General features: G+C 40.2%; 1 protein-coding gene across 14 annotated transcripts in view; it reads right to left on the bottom strand.

The window, feature by feature from the left end:
• The window catches only part of PPIP5K1 (diphosphoinositol pentakisphosphate kinase 1), a 111,930-nt gene extending 98,619 nt beyond the window's left edge, over window positions 1-13,311 (bottom strand). For 13 of the 14 annotated variants that reach the window (XM_075207859.1, XM_075207861.1, XM_075207864.1 and 10 more), the window contains exon 1: window positions 13,131-13,311. The gene's annotated coding sequence lies outside the window, so the exon portion shown is untranslated. Of the gene's footprint in view, window positions 1-2,765; window positions 2,832-13,130 lie in introns of all 14 variants that reach the window. The other variant, XM_075207860.1, reaches the window with a different exon arrangement.
• Window positions 13,312-14,728: the final 1,417 nt, after the last annotated feature.

Raw genomic sequence — 14,728 nt, 5'->3', positions numbered from 1 at the left:
AGCCACACAAAAAAAATGGGCAGACACACACAAACATTGTATATTGTTTCAAAAACTACTACATTATCAGGCGCCTTTTTCCCTCTTTTCTGACTTTCTTAGATTATGACTACAACATCGGACTTCCCACCCGAGTTGTTGAGGTAAGGCAGCCGCCTTGTATTAAGGAAGGGTTATAAAATTGTAATTGGACTTTAATCTGATTTAATGTCTTGGTGTGTATATATATATATATTAAAACCACTTGCCTAACATTGTGTAGGTCTCACTCGTGCTGTCAAACCAGTGCTCCTTGTAGGTGCTTTCGGCAGTGGACATAGGTCAGCATGGGCTCTCTGACTGGTCTGCTGATCCATATGCAGCCATCTGCGAAGCACTGTGTGTTCTAACACCTTTCTATCATGGCCTGCATTACATTTTTCAGCAATTTTTGGTACAGGAGGTTTTCTGTAGGATTGGACCAGATGGGCTAGCCTTTGCTCCCCACGAGCATCAATGAGCCTTGGACGCCCATGACCCTATCGCCGGTTGTACTTCCTTGGACCACTTTTTATTAGGTACTAACCACTGCATACTGGAAATACCCACAAAATATGCCATTTTTGGAGATGCTCTGACCCAGTCGTCTAGCTATCAGAATTTGGCCCTTGTCGCTCAAATCCTTATGCTTGCCCATTTTTCCTGCATCTAACATCAACTTCAAGAATTGACTGTTCACTTGCCGCCTAATAGGAGGTGAAAACCAATATTTTACACTTTACTGGTTAACGTAGTGGCATATATATATATATATATATTATAGTATAGCCATACTATGGGGGCATTGGCAAAATAATGTATTGCTTGAAATGTCCCTTTATAAAGCAAAAGTCATCTGGAGAACACAGGAAAGTTGATAATAAATGTAAGTTCCACAACAATACCAGTCTTTTCTTTGATTGAACTAAACCATCTACTACTACTACTACTACTAATAATAATAATTCAAAAAGTATAAAATTATGAAGGTCTCTTCATGGGCACTGAACACAAACACCCACACAAGGACAAATCTTTGTTATGGTAAAAATATTCCAAATATTGGCAGAAACCAGAAATGTGTTCTCAGCCAATAATCAGCTTCAGTTGTGTGTCGAAGTAGATTACTGTTTATGAAAACAACAAATAGGAAATTTTTGACTTGAACAAAAAAATATTACATAATATTTGCAAAAACAAGATTATGGCAACCTAACATAAATAGCAATGGAACTCAATGGAATTCAATTGAACGCGTAACGAGGTCTGCGCACTATTACAGTTACTACAGTAATTTCAACACTGATTTTTGCTTGCGGCTCTGAGAGCTGTGAGCAGGAATCTATGTTAAGACTACCGTACTAACGGTAATAGTGCGCGGGCCAATTAAATCCCCGCCATAGGATGAGAACACTGATATGAATGTTATTTCATACAGTAACTACATATGAACAACCATTCTTCTTCTGCCAAAACAATCAATTAAAGACTGCTACAAACAGCAGTTAACAGCCCATTTGAAGCACCACCATGGTTGTTGTGGAGTTCTAGATAAAACCATATACCCAAGAATATGCCAAAAATCCTGCACCCTCATCTATATCATTCCTCTTCCATAATGCAGATATAGAAGCGCTTTACTTTGTTATCTGGCATTTGTTCACAGGGATTGTGAGGAATGAGAGAGAGACAGAGAGACACCAATGGCCACTAGCTATATATTCACATTTACTTTCATGCACATTGCACAAATAGAAGACTGATTTTAAAGACTATGCAGTGTACTATGCAGTTTGGGGGTGTAGGAGGACAGGGTTAACAGACAAGAGCAGTTGATATAAAGCAGAGCCATCTTCCTCCAGCCTGCACAGGAGGGGAGCTGTGAAGTATCCAGGAAGTCTGTTTGAGAGTGAACATTGTGGTGTCTGAAGGCTGTACACTGAAGAATGGTTCAGCAGTCAGAGTAGAGAGCTAATTTTTGGGCCAGGTTCACACATCCCCATGCAAAATTAGTTATTTTTTGTTTTGGTTCATTTACAGGTTCTAAGGAGGTGCCAAAAATTGGGAGTCTTCCTATACCACCCAGATACAAGTAAGAAAATGTACATGCACCATACATTCCAACTTTCCTGATTTCAAGGGATAGTCCCATCATTGACAAATTTATCCCAACTCGCTTAAAGTTGGAAGGTATGTCCAAGCATACCATGGTGAGGGGGTGCCGCATGCACCAGCGGTAGGTGGCACTGGTACGCCTGGCAATTCAGGGGAGTTTTAAGAGAAGGGGTGGTGGGTTGGGGGAGGCCTAATGCTTCTGAAGCTCTAGACAGCCCCCAGTGGGCGTGACTACACCCATTGTTTCATGTACACTTCTAATGTGATACGGTCACACCTTCACCCTTTCGGAGGAACAGCGGCATTGTCCCACTTTAGAAGTTTCAAACGGTGGCATGCACACAAATAACAATGTAATAAAGATATCTAAACACATAAAAGTTACAAATGTAATGAAAGTTGCGTGATGTACCTTCACTTTCTGTAAAATTTGGAATCCTCAAATTCTGCTCATACTCTTTCCACTCCAAAACTTTCTATCCATCACTTACTTGTAATCCCTTCAACTTTATATACCTATATCTATTACCCATCCCATATCCTGTGTATTTTGCAGAGCCTGCTTGTAACAGACTCGCATCCATCACTTCAAAACTCTTTAACCTCCATGTCATTTCAGAAACCTGGCTTACCTGTTCTGACACTACATCCCCTGCAGCTCTCCTATGGGGAAACATTATTCAGCCACATTCCCAGACCTGAAAACAGACAAGGGGGTAAATGTATCAAGCTGCGATTTTCAAAATCCCACAATTTTTTCGGGAGACTTGAAAATCGCCGATGTATGAACCTGAGATTTGATGTAAAAAAAAACTGTCAGAGATGTGTTTCTGTCAACATCGCTAGTTCAAAAATCGCTAGATATCAAAGTCTCGACTGTTTGCTGCTCCAGCTATACTAGTCCCGAGTTTGCTTCAAAAAAATCACTAGATACAACACGCTGCTTCCTAGCTGCGAGATTAGTAAACACATCACTGTTAGACTGCCTATATATAGAGACACAGGTCCCCGGCGGCTGAAAAAAAGTTTAAAACTAGATAAATGTTGAAAATAAAATAGCGTGGTGCCCCCCATCCGAGCACTGTTAACCCTAGTGCTGCCAGCCTACTGCTGGTTGCATGAAAATCAGGGAAAAATTTGCGTGGGGTCCCCCGATTGTCAAGCAACCAGCACTAGGCGGACCAGCAGGGGTGGTTGGCAGGGGTCCCCCTGCCATAATGACATACCAACCCCAGGCTGTTCAGCATTGGCCTAGATTCCCTAGGGAGTAGGGTCAGCAAAAAAAAAAAAAAAAAAAAGAGAGCTTTACACAGGCGCGCATTATATTTATACTGTACGGGTTTTCCCACTCTGTCATTGAAAACCCCATATTTTTACTTCTGCCATGACCTTCGTCTGTATAGGCAAACCAGTGCAACAGTGATGTGTTTACTAATCTCGCAGCTAGGATGCAGCGTGTTTTCTATGGCAATTTTAACCTAAACATGGGAGAGTTCACTGGAGAGTTGGCTAAACACGGGAGATGGCAAAACACTGACGTGTTTGAAATCCCAGAAAATCGCGAGAGATGACAAGAGATTTTTAAGATCAGAGTTAAAAACGCAGCTTAATACATTTCGCGACTTGGGGACGAAAATCGCGGGTGTGATTTTATATTGCTGAAAAAAATTGGAACTTGATACATTTACAAATGACAACTGACAAATCCACTGACTCTGCTGCCCCAAAACTACTTTGTTACTTCCTCCTTCACGAACCTCTCTCGCCACCTTGCTATTCACGCTTTACAACCAGAACCTCCTTTCCTTCAGTTTCACCTGATCTCATGCTTTCCCACAGCACTCAAATCCACATGCACACATAAAACCCAAATACTATCAACCCCATACACTTCTCATTTTCACTAAAACAACTCACTACTACCCTGCACTGCTCTGTCTACACCACCACTGCCCTACATCCTGCCGTCTCGATCCTATTCAATCCCAACTTCTCTGCTCCCTCTCCACCACTTCAAGCTCTCTCCACAGGCACATTTACATACTCCTTTAGACATGCCCTCATCTCACCAATCCTAAAGCAACCATCCTTTGACCCAGTCTCTCAAAAATACCTCCAGATTTCTCTTCTACCATTTGTCTTACTTGAGTAACACTACTTATCTCATTGTCTCTCATTCCAGTACCACCTTTATGGTGAGAGCCACCACATCATCCTCTCCTCCTCTGACCTCCCCTCTTCTATTATTATCTTGTATTACCAACTCTCTCTCTACTATCTCATTGTTAAGAATAGAGGCTGGCGTCGTTATTCGCTGAGCACATTGCCTGGTAGCAGTAACCGGCATCCTGCAGTCAACCGGCGGCAGCAGGCCCTACCTTGCTCTTAGCTGCTTGCCAAAAAAAATGGAAGCCAATGTCTCCTGTGACTATTCCCAGCATCTAGCCATTTGCTAAGCACCAGAGGCTGTCTAGCAAAGTCATCCATTTTTATCATGCTGTTCATCACTGCTCTCATTCAGAGTTGGTGATCGTTTGTTTGAACCATTGTGCTGACCAAGAGTTTTCTGTGCTTCTTTCTCCTGCCCCTGACCACAGCTTAGTATTGGATTCTCTACTGACCACTACCTGCCCTGACCTCGGCCTGACTAGTGGAGCCTACACTTGCCTGCCTTTTTGACCTCTGCCTAGTTCATGGATTCCAAAAGTCACCAGCTGCTTCCTACAGTGTCCTGTCCATATCTAGAGTTAGACTCTAATACTAATAATAGAGAAGACTCTAATACCACAAGTTAAGAACTCGGGACAACAGAGTACTCTGGTACATTGGTGTTCCTTGGAAAGGAGGCTGCTATAGGTGAAAAACTCTTGGGGAGGTTCTAGGGATTTTATTATCTCAACTGATATTGTAATAACATGGGTGTACTAATGCTACCTAGATCGGAGCTTGTAATCTTCCCATCTCCCAGAGTCACCACCTACCCTCACATGTCCCTCACAATCAATAACGCCATCTCTTCTCGCCTTATTGTCACATTTGACTATTTGCTTCAATCTTCATATCCATTCTCATCAATGGTCCTGTTGCCTCTACCTTTGAATACTTACCCAAGATTCAACCAAAGCACTTATCCATTCTTTTTTTTTTTTTTTTTTTTATCTCCCATCTCAACAACTGCAACCCCCTCCTATCTTGCATTCCCTTCAACCATTGTTCCTTGCCTCAATCCATCTTAAATTCCGCTTCACATCTACCCAACCCACTTTGCAAATTCCTACACTGGCTCCCTGTGTCCTGCAGAATCACCACCCACAATACATCTCTTCTCTAAATACTCTTCTTCACTACCTCTTTGATCTACCTTTGACCTGCATCTCATCTCACATGTCTACAAGACTTCAGCCGTGCTGCTACACACTTATGGAATGCCCTGCCATGCCTGATCACATTCTCCCATAGCCTTAAAATCTTTAAACGGTCTCTGAAAAGCCATCTCTTTATTAGAGATCGCCCTACTCCCACTTACACTACTCTCCCTGGTACACCCTTACAACTATGCCAATCTCCATTCTGAGCCACATTTGCTCATCTTGCCTCAGCGGTGCCCTTTTCCCATTAGATTGTAAGCTCTAGTGTCTACTTGTTCAAGTATGTATAGTTTTGCCCACTGCAGAGCACACTGTCGTGCCTTACAAGTCAACGACAATAATAATACTAATAATCTGCTGATGTCAGGCAGATGGTACAGCAGTGGGGACTGGACATATACAAAGAACGGATATAGTTAGATGGACCATGCTAGAGTGTATCTAACCAATGATAAAAGATAGCAATGATTTTTTTTTTTTTACAAATTAGACCCTTTGGGGGAAATGCAATTCCCTGTGTTGTTCTCTAGATTATTACCTTTAGTACAGCAATTTTAGCACTGATTTTGCTGCGAGCAATAATCAGCATTGAAATTGCAGTACTAACGGTAATGATGCACACCCCACGTTGCTCTAAAGAACAACACGGGAATTGAATCTCCCCTTTTTGTCTTTTTTGTGTCTATTTTAGCTGTAAAAAAAACACAACAAAAAACAACAAAGATGTATTCAAAAATATAACTAGCATTTTTTGAAACATTTAACCATTTTTCAAAAACAGTGAATTATAAATAACAACTAATGAACAAATAATTTAACTTTTCATTATTAATAAAAGTTAAAAAAATAAGCACTGCAATACATACAAACTTGAGTTTGGATTTCTCTTTAAATTTGGGGAGATTAAAATTTTGGACTTTCATTTAGACAATTAATGCAAGCCACAAACTTTAATTTATTATAATGATCCTTTACCAATTTTCATTATGTGTATTTTGACTAGATTATCATTCCTATTTCATTATTTAAATATTTTGCATTGACTACTATTAATCAGTATATTATACATTTTAATTGATGATAAATTAATTTCTTATTGTGGCTAGTTTCATTTAATTCTATATTGTGGGATTATGACTATTTGAGTTTTGATGTTTGAGTTTTAACCCAGTAGGGACTCTATTTAACAACTATAATTTAACCACAGAGATTCATTCTTAACAGTTTTACCATCCTGAGCCAGATTATTGAGCCTAAGAAAAGATACAAGTTTGGCCCATCCTCTTAGTCCGATCAGCCTTGCCAAAATGCCTTTTGCTATTGTTTTCCCCTCCCCCAGGGGCGTATCTAGACATGTGTGGGTCCAGCTATGGTCCACTATTTATTTTCCCTGTTGATTTAGATATTCTCAAGAAAACACCCCTCTGACCACCCACAGGAGCTGAAACTAGAAGGCCTACCATACCAGTCTTGTAATTCCACAAGTGGAGGATAACAAGTTGCACAATATTGGCCCACTTCAAGTTGTGACTACATATATTGCTATACCATCAAGTTTTATTAAACTTTAAAAATAATGTACCCGCAGACTACTCTGGTCTAATATTTAAAAATAAAATGCTGTACTCACAAGCAACTTAGGTAGTCCTAATCATATATTGATGACCCAATCATGCTCAGCACACTGTCAATCGCTCAGCTTCAGTTACATGAGTTACTGAGGCCTGATTGGAGAAGCTCAGTACACAAGAGGTGCTGGTGTGGTGCAGCACATGTACAGCCCCGTTGCACTGTAAGTATATCTGTCGGGCTTGCACATTAAGATATAGAGGCCCTAGCCTAGTGGTAGTTCATACTCTCTCCCCAAGGTGAACTGACAACTTTCGGCCTGTGGGACAAATACAAGCAAGCAGCCCAGGCTCTTCTACCAGCATGTCACAACTGAAAAATAGGTGCAATGAAAGCTATGGAGATGAACCTTGTCTAATATGGGAGTGGTTTTATACAGCCAATAAAATTGCTACATCAAAGAGCTAAAAGCAAATACGACAGTCCCATTTGACTTGAATGAAGAGACTGCCGCACTATGCAGTGAGCATCCTAGTGACCGCCTTGCTTAAAAAAAAAAAAAAAAACCATCCTAATGACTGCCGTATTATACATAGAGCATCCTAGAGGGTGGCATACTGTACAGTTAGCATCCTATTGACCATCACACTATCCAAAGAGCGTCTCAGCTGGGGCGGACCGAGACTTTACTTCGGGGGGAGGGAGTTTATAGATTAATCCTGATGACTCCACCTGTCCAGTCATGGCTTCTCCCCTCCAGACTACTCCCCCTCTCCAGTCCCGACTTCTGTAGGCCTTGTGCCTACAACACTAGGGGTCATTAAGTAAAGCATAGAAAAATAAAAAAAATGAGTGAGGCTAGGTACACAATAAAGAATTTTCCGACCGACGTGTTATCTCAAACGATTGTACCTACGAGTGAAGTTCTGATCAGTCTGGTGATTCATGCATACACACTGACAATTTACCTTCAGATCTGTGCTCTTCATATGGTCCTCTAGTCTCCAGAGAATGACAGCACAATATTCATTTATTCATTCTTGTCACATTATAACACGGATTAAAACCATCCTTGTTATAGCTACCTACATGTCCTACTGAATTTTGTTAGCTTCTGTGACTCAAAGTGTTTCAGGACGAACAAATGAATTATTTCTTCTACAGCACTCTCTACATTTAGTCACCGGGACATTCATCGCTAGCATCGGCTGAAAAGAGCATGACTCTGTAAACTCTATGGAGGTCGTGAGCATGAGTGCATACACACTACATGATCGTTAGGTGATTGTTCGGAAAATATTAAACAGTATGGAAAACTAAATGAGCCACCAATCGACACTTTGGAACACCTTTCGATCATCGTGTCACTATGCACACTAACCCGGTCGAATGTCGGCTTATTTGCCCAATTATTGTCCGAAAACGCTCCAGTGTGTACCTAGCCTAACTCTGCACATTGGCAAAACCATGTTGCATTGGAGGGTGGGGTAAATCTAAAATGTGGGGACAGATTTATAGTTGGGGAAGGGCATGTCCTAGATTAACTTTAAATTTCAGTGTAAAAACAAAGCCATTGAGTATTTGTATGCTAAAAAGCAGCCAGTATTTTCCTTACATGCAAAATAATAAACTAATTTGCGCCTCTTGCATTGTAACATGGTTTGTCCAGGATCAAATTTACACTCTTTTTTTTTTTTACGTACTTTCCTTAATTACTCAGGACCTATGTCTCTCACAAAATAATGCATTTTAGAATAGAAGTCCAGTGTTCTTCCTACAAAATATTTCCAGCCGGGTGGCATTAAGAAGCAGCCGGTTGGGGGCAGTTGTAATACTTTGCAAGGACTGCTCAGACTAGGAGAAACAATGATTTATACTTTTATAATAGGACTCTGTTAGTCTCCAAGAGCCGGTTGGCAGGTTAAAACAGCTGGGTACAGCACCCGGGAAATAGGTGCTGGGGAGAATACTGCAAGTTGGTTAGGTTTGTTCTTTATTTTAAGTAAAACACTATATAGCTGTAAAATCACAACAATTAGAGCAACAAATAACAGATATGTTTGCCCCATCATCACACTGCACTATCTTCAGTGATAAGGATGCAGAGACCGGGGCGAGACCTTGTCCCATTGCACTAAAGGCGGCAGTGGCTTGTAGTAATTTACTTGTGCAGCCTCAGCTGTGTTTGTATAGTTTGCTCTAAAGAAAACTTAACTAGTTGACAATCAACTAAAACCTTTAAAAACAGGTGGGACTATATTTCTTCATTTAATTTAAAATCATATTTAATCAATAAGTCCTTTGTGTTTTTCATTCCAGAGGTGTAGTATTTAAATAACTCCGTCATATTTTTGTATTGTTACATTGTATATGTAGCGCAAAACAATGACTGGAACTTTTTCTTTCAAACTGTAGACAAGATCTAGTTTTAATACTGGGCATTCTGATGTAAATATTGAAAAAACAAAACAAATGTATGTTCTAAAAAATGCATATCAAACACAAATACAGCCATGGGGGGGGGGGGGGGTTCTTGGAAAATTACATGGCTAAAAAAAACCCTTGGGGGTTTCACATTCAGAATTCATCATCACCATTTATTTATATAGCGCCACCAATTCCGCAGCGCTGTACAGAGAATATTTGTCATTTACATCAGTCCCTGCCCCATTGGAACTTATAGTCTAAATTCCCTAACACACATATGCTAGTGTTAATTTTTATTAGCAACCAATTAACCTACCATTATATTTTTGGAGTGTGGGAGGAAACCGTAGTACCTGAAGGATACCCTCACAAACACGCCACACAAATAAGGCTGTTCAGGAATCAACCCTAGTGCTGTGAGGCAGAAATGCTAACCACTTAGGCACTGCGCTGTCCACTTCATGTTTTAAAACTATAATGTTTACAATAATGGATTGCTGCAGTCAACAGTAAGTCAATTTAAAGGATGCAGAAAACATACATATGTGTCTTTATAATGTAGAAAAAAAAAAGAAAGATTCTAAAGCCAGCTGGCCCCAGATGGACTGCTCAGTTGCAGAATATTTAACCACTGCTTCTATTGTATCAGGGTCATCTTTTATTTTGAGTATTCGTACCAAATGAGGGGATAGAAGATCAGAAGTGAGATAAGACTCTGGTGCGGAGAATTGACAAATTTTGGAGAGCTTGTTGCTTTTCATGGGAGTGTCCCATGAGCATCTCATCCATATTGGGTGTATATATGAATAAGTATGGTCCTATAGATTGCCCCTTACTATACATGGAAAAGTCACTACCAATTTTGCCCAATACCTCAAGAAACTGCATACATTTCATTTTTTCTCCAGACATTTTCTTTTCACTGGTGAAAACTCCCAAAAGCCTAGAAACAGAGGAGGTGGGATCACCTTGACTGAGTCTCGAGAGAGAGGTTACCTGATATTTATCAAGAGGTGTTGAAACTTCTATTGGCGCCCCCTCTAAGATGTCAGAGTGGTTCAAAAAGAAGTTCCTGTTTTGAGTAAAGCATTTCAAAATGGGATTGTGGTAAATATTCATTAGCAGGTATAGAAAAACTCAGGTACCCTTGCTTTATTTGCAAGATTATATTTTTTTGTTAAAAGAATGACAACAAATACTCCTTTGCTGTCTATGAGCTTTCCGAAGGTTCAATCAGTATTTTATAAATTTTAACCATTATATGCAAATCTGCATCAGGACCCAATGACCTGCTGCTAGTAATTAGTTGCCAACACCATAGGCTTGTTTCAGGCCGATATAAACATCTTCCTGAAAATCACATGTTCATCTTGAATTAATATGTAACATGTAAGGAACTTCTGATCTCTCACTTTGTTATAGCTTTCAACATTGTGATTAGGGGAACTTTGCTCCCACAGACCTCAAACCTCACATATTATTACCATTTATTTATATAGCGCCACTAATTCCCCAGTGCTGTACAGAGAACTCACTCACATCAGTCCCTGCACCATTGAATTACCTAACATACACACAGACAGACAGACAGACTAGGGTCAATTTTGTTAGCAGCCAATTAACCCACCAGTATGTTTTTGGTAGTAAAAATACCCAAAGAGAACAAGTCTCCCTATCTCTGTTCCAGTTACAAACCTGTTTTCTTTCTCAATTTAGGATTAAAATAGATATAAAAGTCTTAGCGAACAGGCTGAACTTGCTTCTTTCAAAAATTATTCATCAAAACCATAGACGAGAGACAATATCACCAGAGCTATAAATGAATACAGAAGGCCTAGTCGGGGGCCTCACCTGCAATGTTGGTGCCTACTGAAATTGGGACAAACTATTGCTCTCTTCAGTTTGACGTTGCAATATCATTCATACAAACACTTTTGTATTCTTATTTCAAATACTCCATATACACCTCTCTCTCTCATTTCTATGTGCAATCCCTTTTCAATAAATTAAAAGGATAAATAAGCTCCCTTGACATAACAAAAATTGTATGAGTAGCCATGGACAGGCAATACAATTTTGCCACCTATACCTAACTATACGGCCAACTGTCTCTACAAAGAGGAACAGTGCTTTAAAAGGTTGTATGTCTCCCTCATCTCCCCCTTTCTAACCTATAATAGGCTACACTGACTGCCCTCCAGGAATGTACAAATAGTATTTCCGCCTTTAGCTGAACTTGGGGTGAAAGTAGCCCACCAAGACTTGCTTAGGTGAAGGGGGACCTGTAGACCTTTATCTCTGTGGTTGCCACCTCTAGAGGATGGATGGCCAAACTACAGATCGCGCAATAGAAAAAATGCTCTGTTCATATGACAGTCCACAGAAAAGGCATGTTTATGCAGTGAACAACCACTGTTTGGTTCACGTGACTACCCCATCATTAGCTGGGCAGCATGAAGTGGGACATACCCGCCCTAACAGCTCAGGACAATCCCCCCAAACTTGGAACTGTATCACCAAAATCAGGATAGTTGTCAGAGAGTGCTGTTCTCTCCTACCTGTTCAGTAGGAGCAAGTAGTCTAAACTGCAAGGTATCTTAAGCTCAGTTGCTGCATGGCCAGATCCTGGAATGTTGGGAGGCTATTTGGAAAAGATTTATGTAAATTTCACCTCCTGGAAAGCAGAGCAATAAGTGGACGCTGTTTCAAGAACTGTGCAGAGTTCTTACAGTCAAGCAGTGAATGTCAAATAATGCATCCTAGATACGTTTAACCTAGGTGTATCAAACAGGGCAATGCATTAAAAATATTACACATTACTCAAACAAAACAACACTTCTTATATAAAACTTTACTCTTTTATAATAACATGTCTCAGATTTTATTTTTTATTTTTTTTTTAAACAAAAACAAAACAAAAAGCAATAAAAGTCAAACTAGTTTACTGAAACATATGAGACTAGGGACCCTGGCCAGAAGAGCAGACATCTCAGTCATGGTCATGATAAAAAATAATGCATATAATAGAAATAATGAAATCCCCTGACAACAAGAGATGATGCTAAACTATTAGACGTTGTTAAGGAACTCATAACACCACAAGAGAATCTATAAACAACTGGATTCTGACTGCAGAACAAAAGCTCCCAGCAGAGTTCATTTAACAGTGTCAGTATGACTGTTGTGTCCCACAAATGCCAATGTTAATAACATATGAGTGGCACACTTAGCAGTTATGACAAAGTAATCTGAACTCAATGAATGGAATTGGGAACATATGGAGAGGCAGCATATACATTACTGACCTCCTGACAACATTTAAAAAAAACTGAGCATTACTTAAAACTGATAAACCACGAATCATTTAGAAACTGCACATAAAAAAGACTAATTTTTTATGATAACTTTTGTACTTAAACATAGGAGAACATACATAGAAATATCTACAAAAAAAAGCACATACAATGTAAAATATTGTGCAGTTATAAATTACTATATTTATGTTATCTATACACATGTAGTACTACACACAGTGATTTTACCATGATGTGCTGAATAACACATGCACACATCCATACACTATATGTTACAGGCCATAGTGCTGCTTGCACAGACACACAGTGTGGTGCTTACCTCTCCAGAACACAGCACGGAGTGCGAGAGTAAACAGCAGGGGGGACGTGCACACAGCCATCATGACAAAGATCCGATAGAACAGTCCTGTGCATGGAACATCGCTGGGATGGCGCATGAGATGTTCTGAGACTCTGGAACTGGGAGACTGGGACTGACTGCTCTGACCCCTGACCTCTGACCCCATCCGACCGAAGACCGCCGGAAACATGGCGCCGGCGCCTGCGCAGTACAGAGCAAAGCTGCGCCGGCGCCTTCTCGGTTATTTCATGTGTGTCCCTCTTACTGAACCGCAGCGGCCCGGCTACACCGAGCATCAAGCTGTTACCGACTATATAGGATAATCTATACATATATTTTATTCTTCGTATGTTTGTACCTCTCTGATACAACACATAAAGAAGTACAAGTTTCTGTGGACATATATAGACACAAATGTATTAGGTCTCAATATAGACAGCATAGTACAGCACTCTTTGGAAGCAATCCTCTTGGCAGCCAGAATTGAAGAACTGTTATAAAGATTCATTATTAGATTTTGTTTTCTGTACTTTAAAGGGTGTGTACTTAATTATTATAATGAATGTATGTTTTTCTTATTAGGAGTGTAGTAGATGGTAGACATTATTATTTCTATTAGCCAAACTAAGTAAATTAAAAATCTTGGGCCTGATTCATTAGTGATCTTATCTTGTGCAAAAGTTAAGATGCTTATTTTAAGAAGAAACGGGGAGATAACAGTGAAGTTGAGATGGATTTTCATCTTAACTTAAGAAATTCTTCACTTATGCAGTGGAGTTTGCTTCTTATCTCCCTTTTCTGAGCATGCACAAAGTGGATTTGCTTAAGATAAGCAAAAAAAACGACAGATAAGATCACTAATGAATCAGGCCCCTTATCTTTATTATCTTCACAACTGTATTATTCTGTATGTGATCAGAACCTTCAGTTGTTAGGGAGGAATTCAATTGATGTGGCCTGTGCACTATTATGTTAATACCGTAACAGAGCTGCAAGCAAAAGTCAGTATTGAAATTACCGTACTAACTGTAATATTGTGCACCATTACCGTAGTAGCGGTAATGGTGCAGGGGCCGCATTCTTTCAAACAGCGCAGTCAATTCAATTTCCCCCTTATAATTTTTTTTTTTCTGATTACAGGTTGTGTCAGACATGCACCTAGATGGCTAGCTCTTTTACAGCCAGAAATGCGCTAGCATTTATAGTGCACATTAGCTTCCATGGTGACAGATTAAAGTGAAGTGGGAACATTTCTACAGAAATACCTGGTCATGCCCCGCTTCATCGGGGCATAACCATGCTAGAATGAGCGTGGCCATGACACTTGGAGGGCGTGCCCAATACTTTGGAAGTGGTGGGTTGTTCCCCAGCTCCCATTCCCTGACCTAAAAACACCCCTTCAGTGCTGCATGCACCTGCCATTGGTGCATGCGGCATTGAAGGATTATCACTCCCAAGTGACAGAAGAGGAGCATTCCCCCTTCACCCTGTCACATAAATGACCTATAGTGATCCAAGAAGGTAACACTGGATTTAACAAAGGGTCAACAGCAACTCTTAGGACAAAGCAAGTGACA

The sequence above is a fragment of the Mixophyes fleayi genome, chromosome 4 (genome assembly GCF_038048845.1).
Source record: "Mixophyes fleayi isolate aMixFle1 chromosome 4, aMixFle1.hap1, whole genome shotgun sequence".
Classification (NCBI taxonomy): Eukaryota; Metazoa; Chordata; class Amphibia; order Anura; family Limnodynastidae; genus Mixophyes; species Mixophyes fleayi.
Note: the sequence above shows the minus strand (reverse complement) of the source record. Positions and strands in the feature narration are given on the sequence as shown.